Source organism: Lissotriton helveticus, chromosome 7 (genome assembly GCF_964261635.1).
Source record: "Lissotriton helveticus chromosome 7, aLisHel1.1, whole genome shotgun sequence".
NCBI classification, from domain to species: Eukaryota; Metazoa; Chordata; class Amphibia; order Caudata; family Salamandridae; genus Lissotriton; species Lissotriton helveticus.
Genome location: NC_136068.1, coordinates 1,960,508,680 through 1,960,526,426, shown reverse-complemented (window position 1 = coordinate 1,960,526,426; position 17,747 = coordinate 1,960,508,680). Strand labels below are relative to the sequence as shown.

The 17,747-nt window shown below is 45.9% G+C and overlaps 1 long non-coding RNA gene across 1 annotated transcript; it reads right to left on the bottom strand.

The window, feature by feature from the left end:
• Positions 1 to 1,628: 1,628 nt before the first annotated feature.
• Positions 1,629 to 4,144, bottom strand: LOC144767910 (uncharacterized). The gene is made up of 3 exons (XR_013598383.1): positions 4,009 to 4,144; positions 3,639 to 3,736; positions 1,629 to 1,697 (listed from the first exon to the last, which is right to left on the bottom strand). It is a non-coding gene; the product is annotated as an uncharacterized LOC144767910 (long non-coding RNA).
• Positions 4,145 to 17,747: the final 13,603 nt, after the last annotated feature.

Genomic DNA, 17,747 nt, shown 5'->3' with positions numbered 1-17,747 from the left:
GTGGCGCATCCCTGTGAGTCATGTACAACGAGATGCATCTAAGGAGATGCGCCACGTTAAGGCCTGGGCCTGCGCCACAATGGGTGCATTCCCACGCAAGGGGGTGGGGGGTGGCGGTCAGGCAGCTGTGCGCCTCGCAAAAGTGCCTGCGTGAAATCTACAAGACTTCCGCGACGCTGCTACGTCAATTCTTTATGCCTGCTTGCTTGAAGCAGGCGTAAGGACTGATGCGGTATGTTGAGTATTGTGCAGCCCTGAGCATTGCTATAGTTGCATCGCGCCCGCGACGCGACTCTAGAGATGCGCCCCTCTTTCGTCACGAGATGCGTCACGCATCTGCCTACCCTTGCGCCAGGGTTTGCCGCATTGTAATTGCGGCACATCTGCCGTGACGCAAGGTTAGTTTTGCGTTACGCATTTGTTCTGGTGCACATCTGGAGGTGTCCAGCTCAGAACTCGTAAGTATGCCCCTAAGTGTCAGATTAGCAATTACCTGCGCATCCCTGCAAAGTGTGCGGCACGCCAGGACAACCCATGGTGCGCCGTATTTACAATGCGGCACACCATGGTCCCAAAACGTCACCGAAGCGTTACGCATCGGTGCCGTAAAGGCGGCTCATTGATGGAGTTGCGTTGCAACGATGGCGCAGCTCCAGCAATGCTGCGTCAAGCCGTAAGTCTGCTTCATGCAGGCGCAGGGTTTTAGTGACGCATCATTGTCCTAAATGACTGATTGAAATTTTATATATTCCCCATAGCCACTTTTAGCATGCGTTCCTGCGCAGGAACGCCCTCCCTTGCGCTGGAACGCTCCCTTATGGCGCAGGGCTTTAGAATGGGATGCATCTCCCATATGCGTCACGTTGTTAATATACGCCACACCATGGCGCCTCTCTTGTTGTGGCGCTGCGTCACAAAAGTGACGCAAGAACGGAGCAAAAGAGCTGCAAGTGGCTTGTAAATCTGCCCCTAGAGTAGAGGCTCAGGTGCAGTCCTTCCTTTGTAGCCCTCTTTTTGACTGAAATAGTTGGTTCTTGTTCTTTCTAAATGTTTGATTTGGTTGACAAGGACATCGACAAGCAGAAATCATCAATGTTTTCTGTTCATTCTTTCATGTTGTACGTCAGGTCCGCCCAGGGGCAAGCGGACAGAAAAAGCGGATGCAGTTGCTCCAAAGGAGGAGGATGCAGGCCAGGGCGGCGAGTGCTCCTTTGCTGGCCCCAGTAAGTTTTCATTTAAATATAGAGGACCTATTGTTGTCCAAGCGTTCCTAATTTAATTTTTTCGAAATAGTGTTTAGATAGGAGCAAAATCAATAATACTACTGTTGCATGGACAATTCTCCACAAACCGAACTATGGACACCAAAGACCAGAGTAATAATATTTCAGAGTGGCGTGTTTGGCACACCGTATAAACATGGTAGTGTCAGCGGCACGGACTCCTCCTTGCAAAAATTGCAAAACCTTTCGCTCAGTCACTCTAGTCTGGAGGACCAAAAACCACAGAGTCTATTCAAGTTTAAAAGCTTTATTAAAAGTCTAAGTAAACACATATATTAAAATAAAGTTAGTTGGAAATGGAAAAGTGCTTGGTGCTGAGTTGATGAGTAATGGAACACATTTCTTGTGGTCGAGCCGAGCTTTCACCTGGTTTGAAGTTGATGTTGCTCTTGTCCTTAGAAGTCCAGTTTCTGTCTGTTCAGAGAAAAATGGTGTGTGTTAAAATTAAGCAAGCATTCATCAATTATGTCAAAAAAATGCAGCAAGACAACAGCCTTCCCTGGAAGGAGGGACATTTTTACCTTAGACTAGAGTAGACAGTCAATTACTTTTTCTGTTGTTTTCACATTCTTCATTCATACTTAGACCAACTACTAGTGAGTGGTGTAATCTAACATTCTTAAATCTACTTTGTAGGTGGAACATCTGGTGGCGGGGCCAGCTCGGATGTGGTAATAGTGATCGACTCCGAGTCCGAGGACCACTCTGGGGAGGAGGCGGCGCAAGAGGAGTCGGACCAAGAAGTACAGACTGTGAGGAAGGAGACAGTGGTGGTACAGATAAGCTGGATCATGGTACTATCTGACTCTTAGATAGCATATGATGTGTATCTACAGAGAGTAGACGGTCACTGGATGAACTACGAACATACTATGAAATGTTTCCGGGGGGGGGTGCAACATCATCACCATCTCCTGAGTCCTACTCCTGACATGATTGATAGTGTGGTTTGTGGCCAAGGGCCGCACCGAAGGGGGCAGGGTCGGTGGGGGAGGGGGGTGTATCTAGAGCAACAAAAAAAAATATGACCATGAAATTGAAATCATGCCCCTGCAGCGGATGCCTTCGTCCACTGAGCCACCAGACCTGGCATACACATTACACACATCTTTCTTTCTCTCTCCCCCTCCCTCTCTCTCTCTCTCCCTCCCTCATCCTCCCTCTGTCACCCTCTGGCTCCCTCCCTCTCTCTCTCTCTCCTTCTGTCTTCCTCTCTCTCTGTCTCTGCCTCTATCTGTCTGTCGGTCCCAGCCTGCTGTAATTACCATATTGTAATTTGTCACTGGGCCAGCACTGGATGGACCTGCGATCCAGGGGGGGGCAATCGCGCCCTCTCTTGCCCATCCCTGCGGACGCCCATGATATTGGCCTGAATAGTTTCTTTTGTACTGCGCTGGCTAGTTGCTAGTTGTACTGTGACACAACTTCCTGCTGAATCATTTTGTGTTAATCATATTCTTAAAGAGCATTGGTTACAGATTATGTCTTTCTTTCTTCATATAGTTGGTCATACTAAAACAAAACCAACAAGGAGTATGCTGGCTGTACTGGCCCGGCAACGGAGGCTGGATGCAACTGTTGCCCAATATCGGCGGCTGGTGGAACTGGAGGGGGACGACACGCAGTCCAGTACTTCCAATATAACATCTGCATCCTCCTCAGTGACCCCACGTTCTGCCGGTCAGCGCAGTGCTCCAGCCAAACGGAGCGTGCTGGCAGACGCCACCGCCGAGCAGCAAAGGCTGCACCTCACAGTACTGTAAAGGCTCGCTTGCGCCGAGCAATCCGCAGAGTGTCGGACCTGGAGGCGGAGGTCCGGAAATGGAAAGAGTACCAAAATTTGGTGGAGGGCCTCCGTTTAGATCACGCCACCCTCCGGGAGCAATACGATGCCCTGGCCCTAAGGCATGATGCCCTGGAGGCCAAAGTTAACAACACCATGCATCCCTAGAGTGTCCCTTGCCCTTTTTTTAGTGACTTTTGGGGGGTGGGAATTGGGAGTTGGGTTTTTTGGGGACTTTTGATGGACTATTTATTTGTTGGGGTTAGGGAGGGTCTTGTGGGAGATTATTTTGTTAGGGATATAAAAATATACTTTTTCAAACTTTATCTGAGCATATCTTTTTTTTTACTACTTTTGAGCCTGGTGGGTGGTGGTTTTGCAGTAAGTTCGTTTTACTGAACACTGTCATCGTGTTGGTTCACGTGTAATAGGCCAAATGTTTTCCAAAGTAAATGCCTGTCACAGAGTTTGTTAATTGAAGAGTCCTAGGACTTTACTACTAGTACCACTGTCACTCTCTCGCCTCTCCTAATACTCCATTATACTACCTCCCATCCAAACGCTTATCTTACCTGTAATTTGTGTTTGAGGGCTGGCTCCACTTGGAATTCACAGTGTCCTAAAGCGTTCTGCAGCAGGGCCCCAACTGGAGTTTCCCGGCGTGGATTTTCTGCAAAACAAAAGCAATCAACATTAGAAATGTGGCAGCGGTGCTCACAGACCCCAAAATCCTAGAAGCCCCACAGACAGCACCCCTAAGACAGGCAAGCGAGCAATAATAACGCCTAAACGTTCACGTGTAATAGGCCAAATGTTTTCCAAAGTAAATGCCTAACCAATTTCATCCCTTAATAGACCTTGCCAGCAATGGCCCAGCCAAGACCCGTAAACCCAAACGCAAAAAAGTCACACTTAGCAAAATGTATTTAAATGAGGACTCACTACTTCCAGACAGTCCCTCTTTAGGGGACTCGTCAACGTAAGTTTCTTCATTGTGCAGATTCCAGGCATCAGCATTACGGGAAATGGATAGGGTGAGTCTGGAGGAGGAGGATAGACGACCAGGACTGAGTTCTTGTCAACTAACTGTTGTGAACCTGAGGAATGCTGCGGCATCAAAATCAAGACAGTTCTGCTGATGGGCTTGTTGTTTGATTGGTTGATTTCAGTTTTGTTGTGAATGTGATGAAGCACTTGCTAAAAAAAGAAAGACAGACACACAGGAATAAAAGTGAATAAGGACTAATGTTAAAGTTAATGAATCATTGACTCATTTTCAGAACTCGCTGTCAGGGAAGCAGAGCTCGTCCTCAAACTCTGCAAATTGAGTCGGTAGTACTTCTTGTAACTGAGGAGAACTTTCCTCAGGTAGGTCGGTGTCCTCTTCTTCCTGCGTGCATTCTCGTACTTTGTAATCTGGTGGTATGAAGTGCTGGTTCATCTTTATCATGGTGAGCCGCTCCACATTTGCGGGCAAGAGGCGGGACCTTTTGCAAGTCACAATGCCACCAGCAGAACTAAAAACACGTTCTGAAGACACGCTTGCGAGTGGGCAAGACAAGTAATTGATAGCCAGGTTGGTGAGCTCTCGCCATATGTTCCTTTTCCCATGCCAATACGCCAATGGGTCCTCAGTAATATTGACCGCTGTTGAGTCATCCAGATAGGCCTGCACCATTGAAAGAATGTCCTCCTGAATTCCTGTACTTTGCACTTCTGTGTCCTTTCTGGGACAAGGAAACCCTAGCTCACTTAGCCAATCCGCTTCAGACATATCGCCTGGGCCTGGTGCTGATGATACGGTTGCTGGTGTGGTTAACGGCTCAGAGGAAAAGTCACTCACTTCTGCCACAGGCACAGATGCAGAAGTGTTTTTTTGGGACGCCTGATGGCCTGCTGATTCACTAGTAGTACTGTCTTCTCCTACAGTTTCCTTCCGCTCTCTTTCAAAACGAATGGCTGACTGAGCTAGCCAACCTTTGTACTCTGTAACATCTGATGTTTCAAAAGGAATTATTACTTTGCCAAACAATGGCTTTTTGTAACGTGGATCCAGAATAGTAGCACAAATGTAGTGCTGTTGTTTCTTGATATTTACAAGCCGTTTATTGCTAACTAGGCGATGTAATAATCTCTGCGCCAACTCATATGCTTAATTCTTTCCAGCATCTTTTAATTCTGAAGACACCACCTTGACTTGGTGCTCGAGCTTCAGCAACAATGGGATAGCTTTGCTCAAAGAACAGTCCTCCCTGCTGACGTCACGCGTGAAGACCTCAAAAGGACGAAGCATGTCTGTCAGGCTTTTAACTAGCTGCCATTGCTCCACCGCTAGCATCATTTCAGTCGTATCACCACCCAGGTTGTAGAAATACTCATTGACTACTGGAAACAGCTCATGCAGACGCTCAAGCATGTAGAAGGTTGAGTTCCAACGTGTTGCCACCTCCTGGATAAGTGCTTTCACTGGCATTCTACGTACATTTTGCTGGCGCCTCAGCTCCTTCCGGGCCTTAAAAGAATGGTTGAAGTGTGTGCATATTTTTCTGCAGATGGTCAGTATTTGGTCGACTGCAAGTTCTTTTTTCAAGAACTTTTGCACGACAAGGTTCATACAGTGCGCCAAACACGGCACTCTGAAATAGTAACCGTTCTCCATGGCCTTAACTACATTTCTGCCATTATCAGTAGAAACATAACCAACCTTGCAATTTCTTGGGGACAGCCATTGCGAGACCTTTTTGTTAAAGTCATCCAAAATGTTGACTGCAGTATGACTTTTCTCCATGCCAAACATGGCTAATGTTGCATGTTTACGAGCACCCTTAAAAATCTCAACCAAGTCACCACCTGCATTTATCTGTTGTGCAACCCCTGAAAAAGAGACCCAGTGTGCAGTGATGCACATGTAATCAAGGGCTTGGCAACTGGTCCACATGTCTGTTGTCAGGTGTATAGTGTGAACAGCACTCTTCTGCAAAGCTGCAACAACCAACTCAAGCACCTCTTTATGTAGTGCTGGAACAGCAACCCTGGCAAAATAGAACCGGCTAGGAACCTTCCATTTAGGGGCCAGTATTGCCACGAGTTCAAGAAAACCCACATTTTCGACAAACGAAAAAGGGAGAAGGTCCACCGCTAGCATTTTAGCCAGCTTAGTGTTATACAGGCGTACAGTTGGGTGGTTGCGTTGAAATTGCGCATCTGAGGAGAACATGGCTGAAATGGTGCGCTGGACAAATTTACTGGATGATGCTGATGCCTTCTTCGACCCACTTCTGCTCAGTGTTGACATTTTCCGCATTGGTGTGTCTCCCAGACTCTCAGTGTGCCTCCTATGTGTTCCGGAGGGTGCGGTGCTGCCAGGGGTACTGGGTGCAACCGGACAAATGTCTGACGCTTCTTCTACCTCCCCGTCATCTTCAGATGAAACACCTAGTATGGGTATATTTTGGCCACTTGCCCTTTGGGATTGCTTTCCCTTGATGTTTGCTAGGTGTGCAAACCATTCGATAGCGTGCCTTCTTTGAAGATGACCTATCTGGCCTCCGGTTCCATAGTTGGTACCAGTCTTACCACGGCTAACTCTAATCTTACAAATGCAACAAACGGCTATGTTATCATACTTTGCATGGACACTAAAAAAGTTCCAAACTGGGGACTGGAAACTTCTGGTTTTGCCGCACGAGATGATACTGCCAATGCCAGATGAAGCAGTGGTGGATGAGCCTTGCAGACATCTACTGGGTTGTGCAATTATTGCAGCAACCCTACTTGAGGGAGTCGAGCTGGATGGAGTCCCCCTCTGGGGAGAAAATATGGGAGCTGTAGGTTTTGTTGAACTTGTTGTACTACTTGACTGCGTTGGTGGTGCTACCAGTGCCACGTCGCCAGGGTCACGCTCAGCATGACGTCGGGATAGGGTATAAATGTCTGTCTGCTGCATGGCCGGTGTGGCTGGAATGACGTATGTGATGACTAGGTCATTGCTGTCATCCTGTTCAACAACATCAGAATGCACCACTTCATCAAGTCCGACGTTCGGATCCATAAGTATGAGCTTTCCGGTGCCCTTCCTTTTAACATTTGATACCTTTCGCAGCTCATGGTGTGCCTCCCTCTCAGACGTCGGAGATGGTTGCCAATCTAGATCCAGATCATCATCTGATGGAGCGGGGCTTGAAGAGGAACTTCTACACACACTCCTTGATCTTTTCCTTGCTGGGGAGCTGGGAGAAAATGAATCATCAGGAGGAATGCCTTCGTCTTCCTGACATGATACCCCGGCTCCAAAGTCAATTTCCTCCTGTGCCCCTACTTCTGGAAGAACAACCATTGTGGGCACTTGCACCGCTCCATGCGCCGCTACATGGGCCTCTTCACTGACCTCTACTTGCAACTCTCCATGGACCTCTCCTTCTCGGCCTTCTCCTTCTCGGCCTTCTCCTTCTCGGCCTTCTCCTTCTCGGCCTTCTCCTTCTCGGCATTCTCCTTCTCGGCCAGCTCCTTCTCGGCCTTCTCCTTCTCTGCCTTCTCCTTCTCGGCCTTCTCCTTCTCGGCCAGCTCCTTCTCGGCCAGCTCCTTCTCGGACAGCTCCTTCTCGGACAGCTCCTTGCGCATGTACTTGTGCTTGTACTAGTAGCCCATGCAGTTGTTGTTGCGGCTTTGGTTGTTGAATAGTACTTGTGAGATGAGTTACAACCTGTGTTGATGGTGTGCTGCTACTTTCTTGCGATGAGCCAACATCACTGGTCGTTGGTGATTGAACCACTAAACAGGCTACCTGTGCAGCACTCATGGTGGGCCTTTGTTTGTTCCACAAAAATGTAGTGGTCGAGCCACCAGTCTCCTTGGTAAGTGGTGCCACTTGCTTCTTCTTCTCCTTAGTAGAGACATTTTTCTTGCAAGAGGAGCTACGGGCACCTCTTTTTGGAGCCATCTTCTTCAGATGTCGGAACAACAGGCCGCAGCAGGACTTCTTCCTGGCACTGATGCTCAACGATGATGCGGAGTTATTGACTTTGTGCACCTAAAAGCAAACAAAGACAGAGGAACATCAGTAAATATATGTTGCATATGTAGCGCTTCAATAAATAGTTTGCAAGTAGGCATTTATGAATACACACGTGCACACCACACAATATGGAAATTTCAAAATTAGGATTTGCTAAATTTTTGGGAAACAGGAGGAAACAGGAATTTAACATTGATCCAAGAGAGCACACACAGAGAGGGTTATAGTTTCATGTACCACTGACTCCCCCTGGGCTAAATGGGTGAAAGCAAGGCAAAATGGGTGCAGGCCTATGGCACAAAGCTCACTGCCTGCCTTCAAAATGGCCACTTGACCCCGATCCACATGGCCAGGACCATGCCTCAAAATGGCCCCCACCGACATAGCCAGCCCCCAACCCCTACTCCTAAAAGTCAAAAAACACAACACCAATCAAATCACCACAATCCAATGCCATCCATCAAGTTTCAGAAGGTTTAGGCTGCCTGCTGGTGGTTTTCTGGTGCAGAATTGCAATGTTTGCAATTTCGCGAGTGCGAGATTGTTGCTTCACGACGCGAACGTGGCGAAAAACCAGCAAAATCCGCGAACAGACGTATTCTGGCCTGGGCCCCCTGGGCATGATAAAATCACAGCACACTGGGTGCAGGCCTATGGCACAAAGCACACAAACTGGCTTAAAAATGGCCCCTAGACCCTCACCCACACGGGACCAGGAAATATAATGGCCCCCACCCACATAGCAAGCCCCCAACACCACCCCAAAAAGTCGTAAAACACACAAAAATCACAACAATCCAATGCCATCCATGCCCTGGCCAGAATAATGTTAAAATTAAAAAAAACAGTTGTTGTAGTGTAGTTCCTATTATCCCAATAGGCTCTGCGCATTGGAATAATACCTTCAATAGTATAGGCCTAGACCAGACGTTAACTAGGTCTACTACTGTCGATATTAGACTTAAAGTTTTGGGTTTGCCAGCTAGCTCAGAGTTCACTAGAAACTTTCTCGAATAGGCAAGGAGGAGTTGAACCTCCCTGGATAGACAAGAAGGGATTTAGGGGTATATTACCAAGCAATAGCGATAATTATCGCTATTGCTTGGTTAGAGATAAAATTTTACCGCTAAGCTGCGGCGATTTTTATCGCAGATAAACCTTGGTATTACCAAGGTTTATCGCAAATGCGATAAAATACAGCCGCAATGCATGAATATTGCTGAAAAGTCAGCGATATTCATGCATTACCGAGCTAATGCTCTTAGCCATGTTATCCACCTCCCAATGGATAACTTGGCTAAGAACTGCTCAGGGCAGGTGTTAGCTTTTGGAGATATTCGCGCTTAGCGCGAATATCTCCAAAAGTTGATAATAGGAGATAGCGATGTTAGCGACTGTTTCCAGTCGCTAACATCTTGGCACGCCCACTTTGCATATCATTAGTGATAAATATCACTGACATGCAAAGTGGGGCCCAAGATGGTCGCTATCTCCTACTAGCTGTCGCTAACTGGTGTTAGCGACAGCTAGGTAATAGGGAGATAATTTTATCTCCGCTTTCTTGGCTTTTAAAGCCAAAAAAGCGGAGATAAACCCCCTTGATAATATGCCCCTTAGTTTCTGACAACCATAGAACATGACAACTTTGCTCTCCCCTAATCAAGAGTGTATCTCGAGAGTCGTGTGAACAAAAGGCAATTTATTTTACTCAGTCAGTACGTGCATTCTTAGTCTCATCAGATTGTAGAGAAAAGGAAGAGACGGGCGTGTTCAATAAAAGATGTTATTTATTGATCCGTCTCTTTTCTCATACAAGAGAAATGGATCGATATTATTGCAATACTTATGGTTAAGTAAAGTGCATACATTAAAAGCAGAAGTATAAAATAATACTGTAAAAACATTGATATGGTTTCTAAGCCATATGAAGGTTTGAAATGAATAAAATGAATACATACACATTTACATTTGACTAATCGTACTCAACTGGTGTTTCTAACTACGCCTACCCCGTGTACCTGACCTAAGCCTAATACGTGGGCGGGAATAGAAAGTTACAGTTTAAGTTAAGTTTGTTTTGCCAAGTGACTGACTAAAGAATTCTCTGTGAGGGGTTATTCAGTTCTGTACCTGGAATCTAGGATGGATGAGGGATGGTATCTCTCGTCTCTGGTCTCGATATCCCAGGCTGCCTGCGAGGGCTACCCGGAAGCGCCGGAGCTGGATTTCTCGGCAGGAGAAAAGGCAGCGTCTCGTTCTCAGCGCGTCAGGAAGGCGGGGCTGCGCCAGCGGGTCTGCTCTGCTCTGGGCTTCGGCAAGTCCGGCTGCTCCGATCTCGTCACCACCGCGTGTGTTTGCATAGGGCAATATCGGTAATATTTATACCTTTAAGGTGCCGAGATTGACGTAAGGATGGACATAGATACGTCAATAAGGATGTCATACGACCAGGTCGTTAGCACATTCTTTTGCTGAAGTTCTCGGTGAAATCAAAACAATGGCCGCAGGGTTTTTCCCAGGTTGTCATAGGTTTGATTTGTTTTGAGAACTCCGTATGCCTTATCAGGGGCTGGAGGAATATCGCTTGTCTAATTAGATGGCAAGCGTTATGACCTAATCAGATAACACGTTCCTGTGCCGTAGTGTGGCTTTATCAGATAACGGTTCCTGCATCATGGGGGTTTTCTGCCTCATGGGATGGCTGCTAGTTAACTTGTTAACCAGAATAGGGTCAGGAATAGGGGGATCGATACAGAACCTATAGGAATACATCACATTGTATCATGCATGCACCCATAACTAAGCCTGGTAGTTTTCAATTCATGTGCAGAATTGTAATTTTTTTACAATTTCGTGAGTGCGAGATTGTTGCTGCGCGGGACGCGAGCAGTGCGAACACAGGCAAATTTTTTTTTATAAAATCTGATTTTCGGGTAATCCGCGGGAGTTCGAGGCCCCCTGGGCATAATGAAAGCAATCAGAGCAGACTGGGTGGGCATAGGGCACAAAGCACACTGCCTGACTTCAAAATGGCCGCTTGACCCCATCCACATGGCCAGGACCTGCAGGACCATGCCTCAAAATGGCCTCCCACACATAGCCAGCCCCCAAACCCACCCCAAAAAGTCGAAAAACACACACAAAAATCACCACAAACAAACAACATCAACTTATCAACTTACTTGTAAATCAAATTTCTAATCAAAAAGTAATCCAAAAGGCCTCAAAGCCAAATCTCCAGCAGCATCCACAAAAAGTAATCCTTCCCAGTCAAGATCGAATTCAAAGTGGCCAGGAAATGGACTAAGCAATGGGAGGAGCTTGCTGGACAGGAAGAGGAAGTTGGAGACTGGGTCACTTCCTTCACCCCTCCCCAATTGTAATTTTTGTAATTTCGCGAGTGCGAGATTGTTGCTGCCCGCGCCGCGGCCTGCGAGCAGTGCGAACACAAGCAAAAAATCCGCCGTGCGCGGATTTGCGTATTTTCGCCACATCCGCGAGAGTTCGCGGATTGCGGATTTACCGAAAATCCAAAAAATCCGCGAGCGGAACGGATTTTGCGCCCATGCTTAGTTCCCCCTTCTTTGGTGGTTCGCTGGACTCTTCGGTTTTTCCCACCTTCGTTCCCTGGTGTTTTTCCGTTTTCTCCTGTCCTGTTTGTCTCCTGTGGAGGTGTGGCTTGGGGGATTTGGGTTTCCAGTTCTGAGGTTGGTCGGTGGGTGCGTTTGGTGGTCTGCCTGCCTTTTCGGTCCTTTGGGTCTGCCTCCTCCGTCTCTGGTGCTGGGTTGTTAGAAACGTTCTGTGCCTGCTTCCTGGGCTGGGGCGGCAGGGGTTTTCTATCTGGGAGTTTGTTGGGCAGCCACCTGCTGTCCCGTCTCTTATTTGTGCTACCTTCTTGGCTTGTTGTTTTACATGCCTCTGCTGGATGTTTTCTGTTGGCGTCTTTGACGTTGCTGTTCATTGATCTTTACAGATTTGTGCTTTGCATGGATCCCTGGTGTCCTGGGTTTTTGTTGGTTCTCTGCTTGTGAGTTCCTCATGTTGTAAGGAGTGGGACGGGGAGGACCCATGAGGGGGTAATGTCTTATTACTTACTGGTAATCTTCATTACCCCGATTGGGGTCCTCCCCGTCCCAGTCCTGTACCCTCCCACCCTCCCGCTGTGTTTGTGTCGGAGTCTTGTTGATAACAGGCATGGCGGTAGGTGGGAGGGGCTTATGTAACCTTTGAATACTGGTGTTGTGATTGGCTGGGTGGAGGCAGAACTGCCTCACGTTGTAAGGACTGGGACGGGGAGGACCCCAATCGGGGTAATGAAGATTACCGGTAAGTAATAAGACATTAATGGGTGTCTAAAGAAGCCAAGCAGTCAGAGGCGTAGCTAGATCTTGTGGCACCCGGGGCTATCCTTCAGATTGCCGCCCCCCTCGGGGGTGCTGGTGAAAAAGGTCGGCGAGAACCTGAAAGAGGTCAGAGAGACACGTAGTAGTATCGCTGCTAACAGTTACCTCGATAATGCAAGTTACATGCACATACATGACACGGTCCAGGGCTAGACAGCCCCCGTCCCCAAAATAGTGCCGCCTGGGGTGGACCGTCCCCCCCTAGCTACGACGCTGAAGGAAAAGCAAAAGGAAACCCAAAACTTACATCAGTTCTACCTACCCTGTTTGTGACATCTCACTCGTAACAGGACCCTTGTCCCCTGTCCCCTATCTGCCCGTCCATGACCTCAGCAATGTCTGCAGACCGGTCCACCACACTGGGTTTGGCCACGATTCCCCTGGCAGCACCTTCAGGATACTGCAGGTGAGTCCAATGTACCTGATCACTAGACTAACTTGAGTTCTGCAGTTGGGGCAGTACCAGCCCTGCAGTGGAAGCCTTCTCACTCCCCCCAAGCCCCCCATGAGAGCTCATTAGAAGCCATCCCACGTGCCCCTCCCAGGAGAGAGCAGTGGAGCCATCCACTGCCCCAGCCGCAAAAGAACTACAAACCCTGACCCCCCCATCCCAGGAGAGAGCAGTGTAACCATCCTACTGAAGTACTTGAAAATTTCGTTCTCATGGAATACTTACTAATAAAACAAAGAACTTGGCACAGAAGCTGTAATATGAAAAGACATCTTTATTAAGTTTCATAAGTGAGGCCACGTCACCCAGAAGCCGTAGCAACTGAATGAGGTAGTCTGAGGAACACAGAGGACAGAGGCCTTTTATATGTTTTTAGCATTACATAACTCAGTACAAAAGTAAGGGGCAGTCCTAGCTTTTGCAAGCATGCAAAAACCCAACATTCCTTCTTACACAAGCTGCACAAACCCATAATAAAAACCCGGCACATCCCCATCGTAAACAGGCCATAAAGAAAGGAGCAGAGACTGTGAGTAAGATAAGACATTGTTGTGTGCAATAAAGGTTTATGATCTCCTGTGCCTTGATGCTTAATCCTGATCAGCTACTGGGAAAGGAACTGGTCGAACAGGTTTGGCTTCGGGCAGTGGAGTCAGCTTGCCCAGGTCACACAGAAGTCAAAGAAGGTGTACGTGTCCTTAAGACTCGCTTGGCCTTAGTCATCGGCCTATGTGAGGGCAACCACAAAATGGCTGCTGTGTACAAAATGGAACCCGAGGGTTCAGGACGGAATCTCTGATTTCAGGGTGATTCGTCACTCGAATATGACGAAAATGCTTGTATATAGTATACTAGTCATTCTCGGTCTACTGATACCAAAATCGTCATGATACGACGATGTTTATGACACGGGTCCAGAATTTTCAGTACCACAGACCCTCCTTTTGCCCTTACATAGGCAATAACCTATACTCACGCTGGTCTGAGTCCAGGTCTATATTTATCAAATCATCAAGATGTTGCTGAAGCATAATCCAATTACTTAGCAACTCTCTCGGGACAGGTCTCCTTACACACGCAGTAGCACAAAGGAAATATGTGGCAGGACCAAATAGGGAATGCCTCTATCTGTAGTATGTGGTATAAGACCACACACCCAACAATTAGTGATGTTCACTACTAACTGGTGTTGATGCAGAAACTGTACAAAAGGAATTATCAGTAAACTCTGACCCCCTAACTAGTCCATGTTCAGGTAAAATATGGAAAGAATGCAAAGAAGTAGTAGTAGGAAGAGACATAGGTTGGGAGGTGGGTACAGATGTGAATTGGGCAGCAAAAACAATCCCACCCATAAAAGACAATGTCATGTTTAAAAACACTAGAAAACACGTTGTTAAGAACATATAGACGAAGTAGTGACCGCTATTACAAATGAAATCATAATTTTTCACAACCCTAAGCAAAAAGTAAATCCTAAAATTATTTAGTAACATTTTAGGTCTTCCTATGCATTTCTGTAATGTATTATATGTTTAAGTGAAACAGTGGTGACCCTCATTAATGCTCTGAGGTGAAAAAGGGGATACTCTTCCACAGGAAATGGACTTTATTCTGCTTCTACTAAACAGAATACTACTTTAAAATAATGCCAGCAGAACAATAAAATCATTCTCCTAACACTTAGTCTATACAATCACACGGAAACCTCTTGTGAAACCAACTATGCCCAGAGTCTGTTCAAATAGCCTCTCTGGCAGGCTTCTATTGTCCAATCAAGTCTGCTCCCGTTGTTGCATGGGCCTTTGGATTCAGGCCTCCCATGCTCTGATCCTCCTGGCAAACACTCATAGCTCATTCAAAAAGTCTCAATGTCTCAAGGCAGTGCACCGTATCTCTCCTCTGCGGCAGACACTACAGATATTGTGCTCTTCATTGGTCATGGGCACAGATCATCTCGTGCAGACCCGGGACCATTCTCAGACTCCAACACTCATCATTCAGTGTCAGAGGACGCTCAGGCCGCTCTTTCATGGGCACCAGAATGGAGTGCCTTTTTCCACTCTTGGATCCTCCGGTGCACTGCACTTCCGTTGAAGCAAAGGAAAAAGGGGGTGCGTGGCCAAAACTCAGGCCAAGGGGCTCAAGGGACTGCACACTGTCAGAGGTTAACCAGCACATGACTGGCGCTCTTTTGCACTGAAATCTCAAGGGACTGCACACTGTCAGAGGTTAACGAGCACATGACAGGCGCTCTTTTGCACTGAAATCTCAAGGGACTGCACACTGTCAGAGGTTAACGAGCACATGACAGGCGCTCTTTTGCACTGAAATACTGGTTCTGTGGCAAAACCAGCTCCTCCTTCTTTTCTGATGTTGAACGCCTTCTGATGAAGCAAGTGCGATGCTTTAAACAGTTCATTGTATAACAAGGGGACTGCAAACAGGTGGCCTGCGATCTTCAAAGGAGTGGCCACACGCCATGGGACAATTCTGCGTTGAAATACACTGCCATTCTCAAAGGCAATACAAAAACAAAGGCAATAGGCAAAACAGTGCCTCTAGGCTCTTCAATTGGGTTTCCGTGTGAGAGCATATCCTTCACCATCTAAGGGTAGATAGCGACATGGGAATTCTATCTCAATGGATGTCCTCACACATAGTGGCATCGTCTAATGGGGTAAACACATTTTATCTCAAGGATAACATATAGGTGTTCCTAAATTCCTCATCTAGAACATCTCAAAAGAAAAAATAGCGTAATACATATTATCAGGGACTTGTAGATACCTTCTTTTAATAATTGTGCATCAGGTGGACTATGCACTACAAAAGCTAATGATCAAGATGTGGAAACAAAAGACAAGAACTAGAGAGTCCTGGTATTTCCATTATTTAAAATACATCTGGTCTATTACAAATTAAGCAGTAGAAAAAGGAACTAAAAACCAAATTAGAATAGGCATTGAATTTGTCATATTCAAAAAAACGCAAGGAGTCTCCTATTGAGGTGGAAAGCTTATCTTACTATAGTATTGAGTCAGTTAATCAGTCAGACTGGAAAAACATCAGAATAGGCCTAAAGAAAATTCTTAGAAACCAGTCTAGTTATGCCACAGGGGGTTATACATAAGATGGGGGTCCATGGTACATTACTGCAATCTGAAAGTGCGAACCTGAACAATACACTAATAATAATAAAAACTGACTGGTGAAAGGAATACGGAAAAGAGGAATGGGACTAGGACACAGCTAAAATCCCCAATAACTAGGCACGATGTGTTGGGTGATAGTCAGGCATGTGACACAATACCAAGAGTATGGGTGATACACAAAAAAAAAAAATCACAATAGTATACAAATTTAACTCTACCGCTGGCCGCTACACCATATACGGTAATCTCATCTAATGTTCCCTCCTTCTTCAGGAAAAAATTAAACCTGGTTTATTTTATGGTACAAGCCATATACTACTTAGGAAGCAGAATAAAACTGACTAATGTAATATAGAAATTAGGTCACCATGTACAAGAGTCACAAATCTATCATTTATCCTTATGTCCAATCAGGATATATAATTACAGGGCTGCCTGTCCCTTACAGCAAAGGGCAGTATTGTGACTGCAGATGACACAATTTGCTGTTTATTTTTCTTCAATACTTATAGCCAAATTTGACATACACTGGTGAAGTGTTGTCTGTCTGGTTCACAATATGAAAAAAAATCATATTTGTGAATTTTAGTATCAGCGAAGCGACACGTATCGTCATGCATGTCCCCTCACAACAACACAGGTGAACTTGTAATAATTTCTTAAGCAGCAACATAAAACATAAAACATGCAAAAACGCACAAAACGCACGTCAAGCCATCAGATATACTCGCTGTAAAACAATAGCATATATAAATGAGCAGTGACGCATAATACCGTGTAAGGATACCCTCCGGTTTGACAGTAGATCACCAATATTAGTGGGTATCTGCTGTCAAGTACAACTGAGAGACACGCAGAACCAGCAAGAACAATTCATGATAGAACCAAATACACAAACATGAAAAACGCATGGACATTTCTTTCCAAAGGAGTTGCGCAAAAAAACCCATCTCATTTCAACCAACCAAACTCACGTGTCTTGTTGGGCTTAAAATCCCCCAGAGCAATCCATGAATGATCTGTGAGCAGAAGCGAAAAGAAAAAATACACAGCACACAAAAGAGAGACATTTCTGATAACAAACAAATGAGAAGACAAAACATGATATACATTAAGAAACACAAAAATAAATTTCCATTACTTAACTGTTACCATCTTGTCAGTCACCTTGCAACATGAAGCCCTTTTAACTTTCCAAAAGTAAAACCCTTTCCCTGACACTGCATGTTAGCCTTGTGCCACAGTCTCCACGATAAAAAATAATTCTTAATTGGCAAATCGTTCTTACTTATTCATGTAGACTTCAAAATTTTAGTAAAAGGCTGCATCTTATTTTTTTGTCTAAGACGTAATGCAACACTTCGTTTTCTGTCAAATAAAAGTGACTAGCAGACATTATTTTTTAGAGCAGAAATACAAATGTCATGATGTTGGGACTTTTAAAGAAACCTTTTTTATATTTCCCTTTTGGAATTAAGTTCTTTAATTTTATTGATGTTCTTATGGAGAGACCAGAAATTCCACCTTTCAGGGCCTGTTTAGCAAGATTATTCTGTATTTCACAGAGACAATGCTCGAATTTAAAAGGTCACAAATGTCAACATGACAGCCTCCTCCATTGTATACAGGAAAACTAAAGATAGCATCTTCGCGCAACT